We start from the raw sequence: 11787 nt of genomic DNA, 5'->3' as shown, positions 1-11787 counted from the left end.
CAAAAACATGCAATCATTTTTGTTTTGTGATTTTTCAACTCTTGCAGCTGTGCCTGAAGCCACGATCTTATGACTTAGAGTACAACACAAGCACACCATTGTCATCAATTTTTGAGCGGTCTCACTTGCACATGAAACTCAGAAAGGGCAGAAAGAAAAACAGCAAGCCCCACCAGCACATATCTCAAGACCACTCATTTTAAACACACAGTTGGATCCTAACTTGTGGTAAGCGGCACACCGAGCAAAGGTGGGCCTTAGATGAGCTGGTGAAAAGTCCCGGTCAGAATGTTTGGGTCTGAGTAGCTCAGCAACGTTGAGTATCAATTCCATTCAATTTCAACAGACTGTATTGTTATGAGTTGAATTGTGCCCTCCAAAAAGATACGTTGACTTCTTAACCCCTAGTACCTTAGAATGTGACCTTATTTGAACACAGGGTCTTTACAGAGATAATCAAATTAAAATAGGGTCATTAGGGTGGGCTTTGTTCTAGTACGACTGATGTCGTTATAAAAGGTGGAAATTTGGACACAGACACAGAGGGAATATGATGTGAAGAGACCCAGGGAGAAGATGGTCATCTACAAGCTAAGGAATGCCAGAAGCTACCAAAAACTAGAAGAGAGGCCCCAAAACAGATCCTTCCCTAGAGACGTCAGAAGGAGCATGGCCCTGCTCACAACTTGCTTTCAGGCTTCTGGCCTCCAGATCTATGAGACAATAAATTTCTGTCTAAGCCACCCAGTTTGTAGTACTTTGTTATGGTAGCCCTAGGAAACCAATACAGTGTATGAAAGTATGTCCCTCCAAACATGCAAATTACTAAAAGCTGTTGTCCTGTACTTTTTTCTGCTAACTTCTAATAGCTCATCAAACCTCAGGATCTGCCCTTTGAAGTTAGTAGAAATTTATGTACAGAAGAACCCCACAAAATGAAGAAACAAAGGAGATAAAATGGCAAGAATGCCATTTCTGTATTCCCAATTTTTATTCCAAATGGTTAAGGAAGCATCTCTTTACTGAAGGGGGTCACAAGCCTATTCTGTCTCTGAGAGTGCCACATTTAAAAGTAAAATATTAGTGTCGGAGACCATCCATGTTACACTAAGAATAAATTTTAATTATAATGAATAACCCTCAGATCCAAGGAATGATAGCAAACCTACAACATTTATTGGCCCCACTCAGAGGATTATTTCCAGAAACTAACAGGTCAAAGCTTAAGCCCAGCTCATTCCTGCACACACTAGCCTCTGAGTCCCACTGGAGCCCTCACTTGCTGGGCATGACTTAAGGAAGGCAGGGGAGGAAGTGAACTGCTTTCTCACTACCTGCCTCATGCATCACCCTGACTATTTGCTGAAAACGTCCACCCTATTGAAAAAAAAATGGCAGGAATTTTTGGTGGCTGGATTGTTGTAGGACTCCTGGTAAAGCACAGTCTTCAAAGCATACCTCAGAAAATTCCCACAGGAGTTAAAAACAGTTTCCCTTTTTTGTACTCCTCCCTATTCATTTTGCAGAACTCCCCACAGTGGCCTTTGCCCCTCAGGCCTCTAATCTGAATAGTATCACATGTTAAGTCCAAAGTCTCTGGACAGAAAGATAAGGCCAGGGAAAACAGGGCTGTGGGTTTCATGGGCTCTAACACTCGCAAGAACCACGAGCTGTGGGTCTTTGCACGAGGCCCTTCAACATCGGCTACAGAAACCTCAGACCCTTATGTGTGAAAAGAGGAAGTTGTACTACATGGCTTCAAACGACCCTTACAAGTTGAAAATCCTACGAATTTGATTCTTTTGTTTTGTTTGTTTTTTAATTTTTATTGGAGCATAGTTGATTTAGAGTGTTGTGTTGCTTTCTGCTGTACAGCAAAGTGGATCAGTTATACATATACATATATCCACTCGTTTTTAGATTCTTTTCCCATATAGGTCATTACAGAGTATTGAATAGAGTTCCCTGTGCTATACAACAAATATCATATGATATTGCTTATATGTGGAATCTAAAAAAAATGGTACAAATGAACATATTTACAAAACAGAAATAGAGTCACAGATGTAAAAAATAAACTTACGGTTACTGGGGGGAAAAGGGCGGGGAGGGATACATTGGGAGATTGGGATTGACATATACACACTACTGTATATAAAATAGATAACTAGTAAGTCAGACAAATATCCTATAATTTTGATTCTAAACTCCCAAGGGAGCAGGGCATGGATGCTACAATGATCTCACACCTTAGGTTAATTTTAAGAAGAATAAAGAGAAGAACCCTGACTGAAAAGATGGTGATGTTATCAAAGAAGAGGGGTTTTGTGGTAGATTCCCAAGCGCTAACAGTATTTAATGATCCTACTTGGAAATAGAGAAGACTTCCAACTGCAACCGACCAAGTCATTCCCAGGCAGTGGGTCCCACTGGGCCAGTAGGTGGTGTCTCTATCACAAGTTGGGTGATCCATTAGTGGAATCTCTTTCTTTTTCTCTGTCTCTCTCTCTCTTTCCCAGGTTGCTCTTACTTACAAAACTCTCACTTTGCGCTGAGAATGAGTCATATTCTTTCATGATCTTAGGTGTTGTATCAGGATCCCAGGAGGAAAAAGGTGGCATCCCAAAATTTGTATAATTTAAGGGGGACTTAATAAAGGGAGATCACAAGGGTTAGTACACTAGCCTGGGATTGTAACAACAGAGCTTATATCTATGTCCAAAAGGAAGAGGAGAGGGGGCAGTTGCCAGCCCCTGAAAGAGGAGCATTTTGCAGCCCTCTCTAACCATCTCTAGAGAGGGCTGCCAGCTTGAAGCAACCGCAAAGGGAGGGGAGCCCGGGGAATAAATACTCTTGAAGCCAATACACGGCATTTTGAAAACATCTCAATCCTTGCTAGTTGAAGCACTTCCTGAAGTAATTCTCTTAATATCTTCAATCTGCTGAAAATGTATCCCTACTGAGGAGAGGCAGAGGTAGAAAATTGGTATCTACCAATGCACTCTCAAAACAATGCAAAGTTTTTGGTGTGGAATAGGTGTAAGTATACAAATCTAACATGATTCCTTACCTCCAGAATGTACTCCTCTACCAGAGATGAAAAGGTTGGCCAGAAAAAGTTCTAAAAGTTTGCTACTTGCTATTCTTTGTAATTAAATACATGAAAGACTGGTTTTTCTTCAGAAACACTCTGTGAATATACTTAACCCATGACCAAACGCCTAGATTTAAAATGGGGGAAGTCACTCTAGAGCTCTCTCTTGAATGCCCAGCATTGCTTCAGAAGGCCATTAGGGTCAAACTTCTACAGTCTTACCATAGAGCTACTTCAGTCTGAGAATCTTACACTGTGTCCTGCTTTATCTGGTATGTTTCTTTATTTTAAAACCCCAGTTGGATCTATTCTCTTAATTGTGTTTCTACCCAAAAGAATAAGTCAAATTATTCAGCGTCTAACCTGGGGTAGCCAATATATAGCAAAGTGTTTCCACTCTTCACTCCAGTACACTCACAACAGATGTGACTAATCCACCGTTTCTAGTTCCTGGAAAATATGGTAGTGAGTGTCTCTGTCAACAAATTTTCTGTTGGCCAAAGGAATGAGCTTCTGTTTCTTTCTTCTTTTAGTCCTCTGAGGTTTTTCAAAATGGTATGTGTGTACATATATGTATAGCTGATTCACTTTGTTATAAAGCAGAAACTAACACACCACTGTAAAGCAATTATACTCCAATAAAGATGTTTAAAAAAATGGTATGAATATGTGTATAAAAGCCTTGTTAGGGTCTACTGCAATAAACCATTACAACATAATAATAGCTTACTCCCTGAAATTACCCTTCTGCCAGCTTACTTATAATTCATGCTTCTCTTTCTTATCTGAGTCTCTTAATCTTGTAACATCCTTGGTGTTAAGGAGTTGTCACAACTAATTAACATTTATCCATTTATCCTTCAGGTAGGTCATGCTGTAAATACTCTAGTAATCATTGTGTTTTCTTATGGGAATGTTGTTTATAACCAAAGCCAGCATTCTTCCACTTCTGAGTGAAACAGGGTCAGCTGAGGCAGGGAGAACATCAGCTTGAGGGTATAGCATTCCTTCTGTGCCTTACGCTTTAAAACCAAACAAACCAAACCGTGGAATACCAAAGCTGGGGGCGGGGGGAGGGGGGGGGGGCGGGGGGGAACTTTCTTGATGTTCAAGATAGGTAATTTTTAAGATAAGACAATTAAAACAAAGAACCTGTCACGTACAGTTGGTAACATAAACTAAGATTAGCTTCAAGGGAACTAGATAATTACATGTTGGTTGACTTCATGGCTCATTCATTTGTTCAGCAAATGTTAATCACTCCTAAGCCAAACACTTGCCAGGCACTGTTATTGGCATTGTTTATAGGCTCTTCCTAAACTTAGGAAGTTGTCTGGAGGGCAATCAGCAGGTCATTGCATACATTAACCCTGGATCAGTCTGAAACAGGTGGAATTAGGATGGATGTATCATAGATCTGACCCAGTTTGGCATTTCCTATAATCTAATAACATTTTCATTGCAGATATTGATTTGCTCAAATACATAAGCGTAATACACCTAATACAAACCCTTTGATCTGAGTGATTATAAAGGATGTATAAATAGACAAAAATAAACACTCCACCTGAAGTCCCACCTGTTCACCTGATTAAAATTCTATTTTTTTTTTTTTAAGGTGGATGCTTTGGAAAAATACTGAGTTGACTTTTTCTATCCTCTGTACTGGGCTAAACCAGTTTCTCTAATATCAAAGTCTCCTTTTACACCAACTTTATACACTCTCCTGATGCCCAAAGTTCTCATCCCCACAGCTTCACTCTACCCAGTCTGATGACAATACACTGAACGCTTGCAAACAAGAAGGAATGCTTGTGGGATATGATGACAAGTGACTAAATAATTTCAAAATGCTATTGACTTGCTTTCTTTCTAGAGCATACATATAGGAACAATAATAAAAGTTCAAAGGAACTAAAATCCTTATCCCTTTCACCACATAAATTAACACCTCCTTTACATGAAAGTGATTAAGTACAAAGCTGTTCCAAAAAGTAGTTTAGATTTGGGTTTCATTTAGAATTTCTCAGTGGCATATTTTGTTTTTCTCCTATTATTTAACAATTATTTTAATGTACATATCATTCCTAGTACTTCAAACAAAAAATTGTTATGATTTTTTAAAATGGAGTTAGAAAACCAACAGAGAAGAAAACATGGCACCAGTTAGGAAAACAGTCATTGAAACAAAATTTATCTCAAGAAAAGGAAACCAACAGTGCAGCATAAGCAAAAAGATCTTTCTAGCATTATACTTGTTGACTAGTAAGTGACTGATAATTAAGAGAATAAACATACCCACCCTCTTCTACTATTCAAAATACCTTCTCTTTACACATAATTATGCAGAATCTTACCTTAAAGAGGAAGATCACAGGCTACTATATCACTGCTTTTTTATTCAAACTAAAAATCATACCTTTGTGTTTTTAAAAAGTTAAATGAAATCCTGAAAGCCAAATACAAGGCAAATAGAGAGAGAGAGATAGAACCCAGATGCATGCCTGTATTTCTGGAAGAATGGTTTCTGAAGGGTTTTTTTTGAAACTTCTTTAGCTCCAGCTAAAGTTAAGGTTAGCCCGAGAATCGCGTGCCATTTTTGAAGGGTCCTTGGGGCTGACTCATTTGCTTTATCATATCTTGTGAAAACGAGAGGTGGCAGGTATCACTGGAGGGCAAGGGGTGACTTGGTGACTGATCTCTTTACTGAACTGAGGGAAGCAATCACACGCAAGGTTCAGAAACACACACATCCCCCACTCCCAGAGAAACCCAGCAGCTTTGTACAAAGGAAGTTATTTCTATCCAAGAAGACAGGTGGTAACCGAAAATACAAACCTGAAGAAAAGAATAAATATCCTTTTCAGAAATATATCAACAGTAACAGTCAGAATTATTCTACTTCTCACCTCTATCTGATGCTCTTATCTGTTTATTTCAAGTTAAAATAGAATTGATTGTTGCTCTGTGTTTTAAAAATTCTCTCCCTTTCTAAATGCAACACTTCACTTTTAGCTGTCCAAAGAACCCTTTATAGTTTACTTCCTCTAAAACAGGTGAAATTTTAATAGAATGATGGGGGCAAAAGCCACAAACCCTCCCAAAATGTTGAGGCGTGAGCAATGTGGACGGTGCAGAGGGAGACAGAAAGCAATAAATGCCCTAAAACAAGTTATGGGAAAAGTCAGAGATTCTTCTTTTCTGGGCCAGTGGGGCTTAGCTTCTGATTGAGCTGAACTTCAGAGACAGACAGTAATGTCTTTTTGCGTGGATTGGGGAAGGAAATAGAAACAACAAAAACCTTTGTTGGATACTTCCTGAGATGGAAGTGGGGACAGGCAGGCACTTCTCTAAACACTTTACAAACATATCTTTTTTATCCTAATTTTAGACATGGGAAAGTTCAGACACCGAGTTAACAGAAAAGGAGAGTAAAACAGGCAGACTGATCCCATTGCCAATCTGGAGTCTAAATGTTTCAAAAGCGCATCTGCCTTCTTTGTAACTAATAACCAACATGTTTTATTACTTCAATTAATGAAGAAGCATGTTCTCCTATATTAACTGAATTCATCTTCATTAAAGCACTAATAGGACGCTCTTATTATTTAGCTTGTCACTCAGGTGAGAAAAACACGTCAAGGGGAGTTCTCGAGATCACTCATCCTGGAAAGGACAGGGCCAAGATCGGAACATAAATCTTGTGCCCTCAGCTCTGCTCCTTCAGTTTTTCCTTTTGCCTTTCAACTCTGCTCCCCTCCTCTCCTTAGGATTCAGGAGAAGGCTGTGATGTTCATAAACTCTCACATCCACCTGCAAGCCAGAACTGAAGCTTTAGCCCATCAGCTTTACAGCTTCTTTCCCCGTTGAAAGACAAAAGTCCTTAAGAGAGACAGTACTTGAATCTTCCATCCATCATTCGGACTTTAGTATGACAAAGGGTCTGAGATCAGTTGCTTGTTTTTTTTTGCTTGTTTTTTTTTTACATCTTTATTGGAGTATAATTGCTTTACAATGCTGTGTTAGTTTCTGCTTTATAACAAAGTGTCTCCCTCCCTCCCACCCTCTCTATCCCACCCCTCTAGGTGGCCCCAAGCACTGAGCTGATCTCCCTGTGCTAGGCGGCTGCTTCCCACTAGCTATTTTACGTTTGGTAGTGTATATATGTCCATGCCACTCTCAGTTTGTCGCAGCTTACCCTTCCCCCTCCCCATATTCTCAAGTTCATTCTGTAGTAGGTCTGTGTCTTTATTCCTGTCTTACCCCTAGGTTCTTCATGACATTTTCTTTTTCCTTAAATTCCATATATATGTGTTAGCATATGGTATTTGTCTTTCTCTTTCTGACTTACTTCACTCTGTATGACAGACTCTAGGTCCATCCACCTCATTACAAATAGCTCAATTTCATTTCTTTTTATGGCTGAGTAATATTCCATTGTATATATGTGCCACATCTTCTTTATCCATTCATCCGATGATGAACACTTAGGTTGTTTCCATCTCCTGGCTATTGTAAATAGAGCTGCAATGAACATTTTGGTACATGACTCTTTTGGAATTATGGTTTTCTCAGGGTATATGCCCAGTAGTGGGATTGCTGGGTCATAAGCAGCTCATGCAGCTCAATATTAAAAAAACAAACAACCCAATCCAAAAATGGGCAGAAGACCTAAATAGACATTTCTCCAGAAAAGATATACAGATTGCCAACAAACACATGAAAGAATGCTCAATATCATTAATCATTAGAGAAATGCAAATCAAAACTACAATGAGATATCATCTCACACCGGTCAGAATGGCCATGATCAAAAAATCTAGAAACAGTAAATGCTGGAGAGGGTGTGGAGAAAAGGGAACCCTCTTGCACTGCTGGTGGGAATGTGAATTGGTACAGCCACTATGGAGAACAGTATGGAGGTTCCTTGTTTTTTTATAGACTTATTTTTTAGGGTGGTTTCAGGTTCACAGAAAGATTGAATGGAAGGTACAGAGATTCCCCCATGTCCCCCCTGCCTCCACCCATGCAGAGCCTCCACTCACTCCTCAACCCGTTATCAACATCACCCACCAGGGTGCCACATTTGTTACAACTGATGAATGTACATTATTAAAGCATTGTTATCACCCAAAGCCACAGTTTACATTAGAGTTCACTCTTGCTGTTGTATATTTTATAGGTTTGGACTAACGTATAATGACATATATCCACCATTATGGTACCATCCAATGTAGTTTCACTGCCCTAAAAATCCTCTGTTCTCTGCCTATTCCCCGCTCCCTTCACCCTAACTAACACCTGGCAACCACTGATCTTTATACTGTGAAATTAGTTTTTGATGGGGGGTGGGGAAAGAAGATTAAAACAAACAAACAAACAAACAATCAAAAAACGCAGAAGATGAGAGCATTTAGTCCTAAGGTATTAGGGGTGATGTGGGTGGAGAAACTGAAGACCTAAAGAGAAACTAAAACAACTTTATAAGTAAGTTAGACACAACTTTCTCTGCCCCACTCATCCTCGCATCTTGCTGAAAACTCAGCTCAGTGGATTTGAAACATTTTAACAGTGAAAACCTACATTGAAATAAAAGCTTACATTTTTATACAGAATATAGTAAGAATGTAATCGCTATAAATATATGTTAGCATGAACGTTTAGCTATTTAAATGAAAGTTAGAGTCTTATGTGCATCCCAGCATCTACCTCAGCTGGCAGCATCCAGTCTATTTTTAAAATTTTGATTTACTTTAATTGCATTGAGACTAAAATCCAATCCATAATAACAAATATTTGCAAATGGTTCTTTAAAGGAATTCACACTGCAGTTTAGGACTACTTCCATTAAATTGAATCTGAAGTTTTGAAGAGCACTAACAACTTGCTTGCATTCTGCAGTATAAACATAAAAGGCTGACACACACCTAAAATGTACAGTCCGTATTAACACCATCTACGTCAAAATATTATCAAAATATGACCAACTTATGTGTTCAGTTGCTTTTATCCAATTGTACTGTTTGTATTGTATTGGTGCACGAGGAAAGAAGTCACCAAAAAGCGTTCCTGAGTCTTGCCAGGAACGTGATCATGTAAGCATTATTATTGTGTAGTCTTAGTTGTGCATATTTATAGGCTTAAATTTTTTAAATGACCAGTGCAAAGCCATAAACCTTTCTAAACCAAGGGCACATCTGTAAGAGCAATATATGAACAGAGCCAGGGAAAACTCTGGAAGATTATTTAAAAGGACTAGCCTTGTGAGGTATGAAAAGATATTATAAAACTCTGGTAATTAAACTGTTTGTGTGGTGGAATAGATAAATCAATGAAACAGACTACAGGGTACAGAAATAGACCCAAATACATAGAGGAGATATGAATATGATCAAGTTGAGCACTTCAGGATAGAAAAAAATGAATTTGTCACTTGGAAAAAAAAGCCATATGGGGGAAAAAAACTGGATTTCCCTCATTTCTTATGTCAAAATACATTTCTGGTGCAGGGATGTGCTGGACCTGGCATATACCAGCTGGCAAGAAGCAATTGTGAACATCTTTTTCTAACTAACTCTGTGTTCAGTGAAGTTACATTGATAGCTTGTAATTGGGCATGGTGAGAGTGTTTACACTTCAGAAATTGGCAAATACTACAAATCAGGGCTTTTGTTTTTATTTTTTGAGATTCAATTTTCCAGTCACCACTTCTGGTAGGGGAAAAAAAAAACATGTAAGATATGAACCAGAAGATAATATAAGCGTTTTTTTTTTTTTTTTTGCGGTATGCGGGCCTCTCACTGTTGTGGTCTCTCCCGTTGTGGAGCACAGGCTCCGGACGCGCAGGCCCAGCGGCCATGGCTCACTCTCAACCACTGCACCACCAGGGAAGTCCCCATACCAAACATTATTATCTCATGCAGTGTCTGTGTGTCAGGAGTTGGAGACCAGCTTAGCTGGGTGGGTATCTCACGAGGTTGTAGTCCGGTGTGGGTATAGTCATCTGAAGGTCTGACTGTGGCTGGAAGATCCAGTCCCAGTGTGACTCACTCTCTTGGCCGACAAGTTGCAGGGGGCCTCAGTCTTTCGTCCCACGGACCTCTCAGTAGGACTGCTGGAGTGTCCACATGACATGACAACTGGCTTCCATCAGAGTACGCAATCCAAGAAAGAGCAAGCAGAAGCCACAATGCTTTGTATGACCTAGTCCTGGAAGTCACACATCACCATTTCCGCAATATCCGTGTTACACACGTCAGCCCAGTTCAGTGAGGGAAGTGAATACACGAGGGAATGAGTACCAGGAGCTAAGGATCATTGGAGGCCATCTTCTGAGGCTAGTTACCACAGTTTGGACTAACAAGAAAAAAAAAGGAATCTCAATATTCATTAATAAAGTAAAATTAAAAAATTTTTAACTTAATAAAATGTTATAGAACCATTGAAAAGAAGGAAACTATCTCTGCTGCTATGAGAAAATGCTCCAAATATAAAGTGTGTGAAACACATATCTATATGTTTATAATAAGATTCCCTCAATATTCTTATAAAAATAGGCCTGTGTGCACAATTACACGCATAAGCGCATGAAATTTCTGCAACAATTTATAAGGAGATCTATAAGTGGGCCGTGGAATTGGGGATGATAGTGGTTAGGGATATGTAGCTTTTTATTGTATGCTCTGAACTTATAGAAATGTTTGAAAGATGTTACTATGCACACATATCACATTTATAATTTTTAAAACTAGTTAACAATATGCTCCACAGATATTACAGGACAGACAGCCAAAGGGGGATATCATTTTAGCCAAGCTCAGGCAGACTTCCTCCAGACTCAAGTTCCTGCTCGGAGGAGCTGAGTAGAAAAGCAGGGGAACCATAAGATGGTTTTCTGAGTTGAGGACTGAGTGCTGCCAATCTCCCTAGTCTCCAGGTCTCCAGCCTCTGCAAAGCTGGATTAACATGAGATGGGAATTATCCCCCAAATAGAAATCTGCTGTGGTGGATTTCTCCCTATTCTGAGGCCACAGGGTCCTTTGGAGTATCTGGCAGCTGAGATGTTTAGGAATGATAAGGTTTGCAGTAGGCAGCAGTTACATGGGGTCACACATCCACGGAAAGCCTCTCGACACCTTGACGTTAGTGAAACTTGGCTCCAGTGGACTTCCAAAGCATCCGCTACCAGGAAAGCTGGAGCATGTGAGCACATGTCCTGGAAGATCTTCAGGGACTATAGCTGCTGGAAGTTGAGTGATCACTCCTGATGGATTACCTTGAATAGGTTGGAGACCCAGGAAAGCCCATGCTCAGTTTATTATAAGGCCAAGTTTGGGGTCTGAAGCTCAGAACTGGGGGTTTCTTCCTCGGGTTGAGGAAGAAAATAGCTGAGAATCGTCTACAGCAACATGAGCGAAATAGAGTCACAGAGCTTTACGGAAGCCTCCTAATAGCTTATATCAAATGCCAATAATACAATGCTAATAATTATAAAGGTGCATCTAACATTTATTAAGTGCTTATTATTCACTTACTAGTTATACTCAGTTTACAGGTTAAAAAGCTGAGAATTGGAGAAGGTAAGCAAACTTCCCAAGGATATTACACACCCTTTTTTTGAGTTTCAGTTTGGCAAATAATTCAGAAATGTACTTTTAAAAAAACAAACATGGAATCGAACATTTTAAGAATTC

This window comes from Phocoena phocoena, chromosome 4 (genome assembly GCF_963924675.1).
Source record: "Phocoena phocoena chromosome 4, mPhoPho1.1, whole genome shotgun sequence".
NCBI classification, from domain to species: domain Eukaryota; kingdom Metazoa; phylum Chordata; class Mammalia; order Artiodactyla; family Phocoenidae; genus Phocoena; species Phocoena phocoena.
This window is presented reverse-complemented; position numbering follows the sequence as displayed.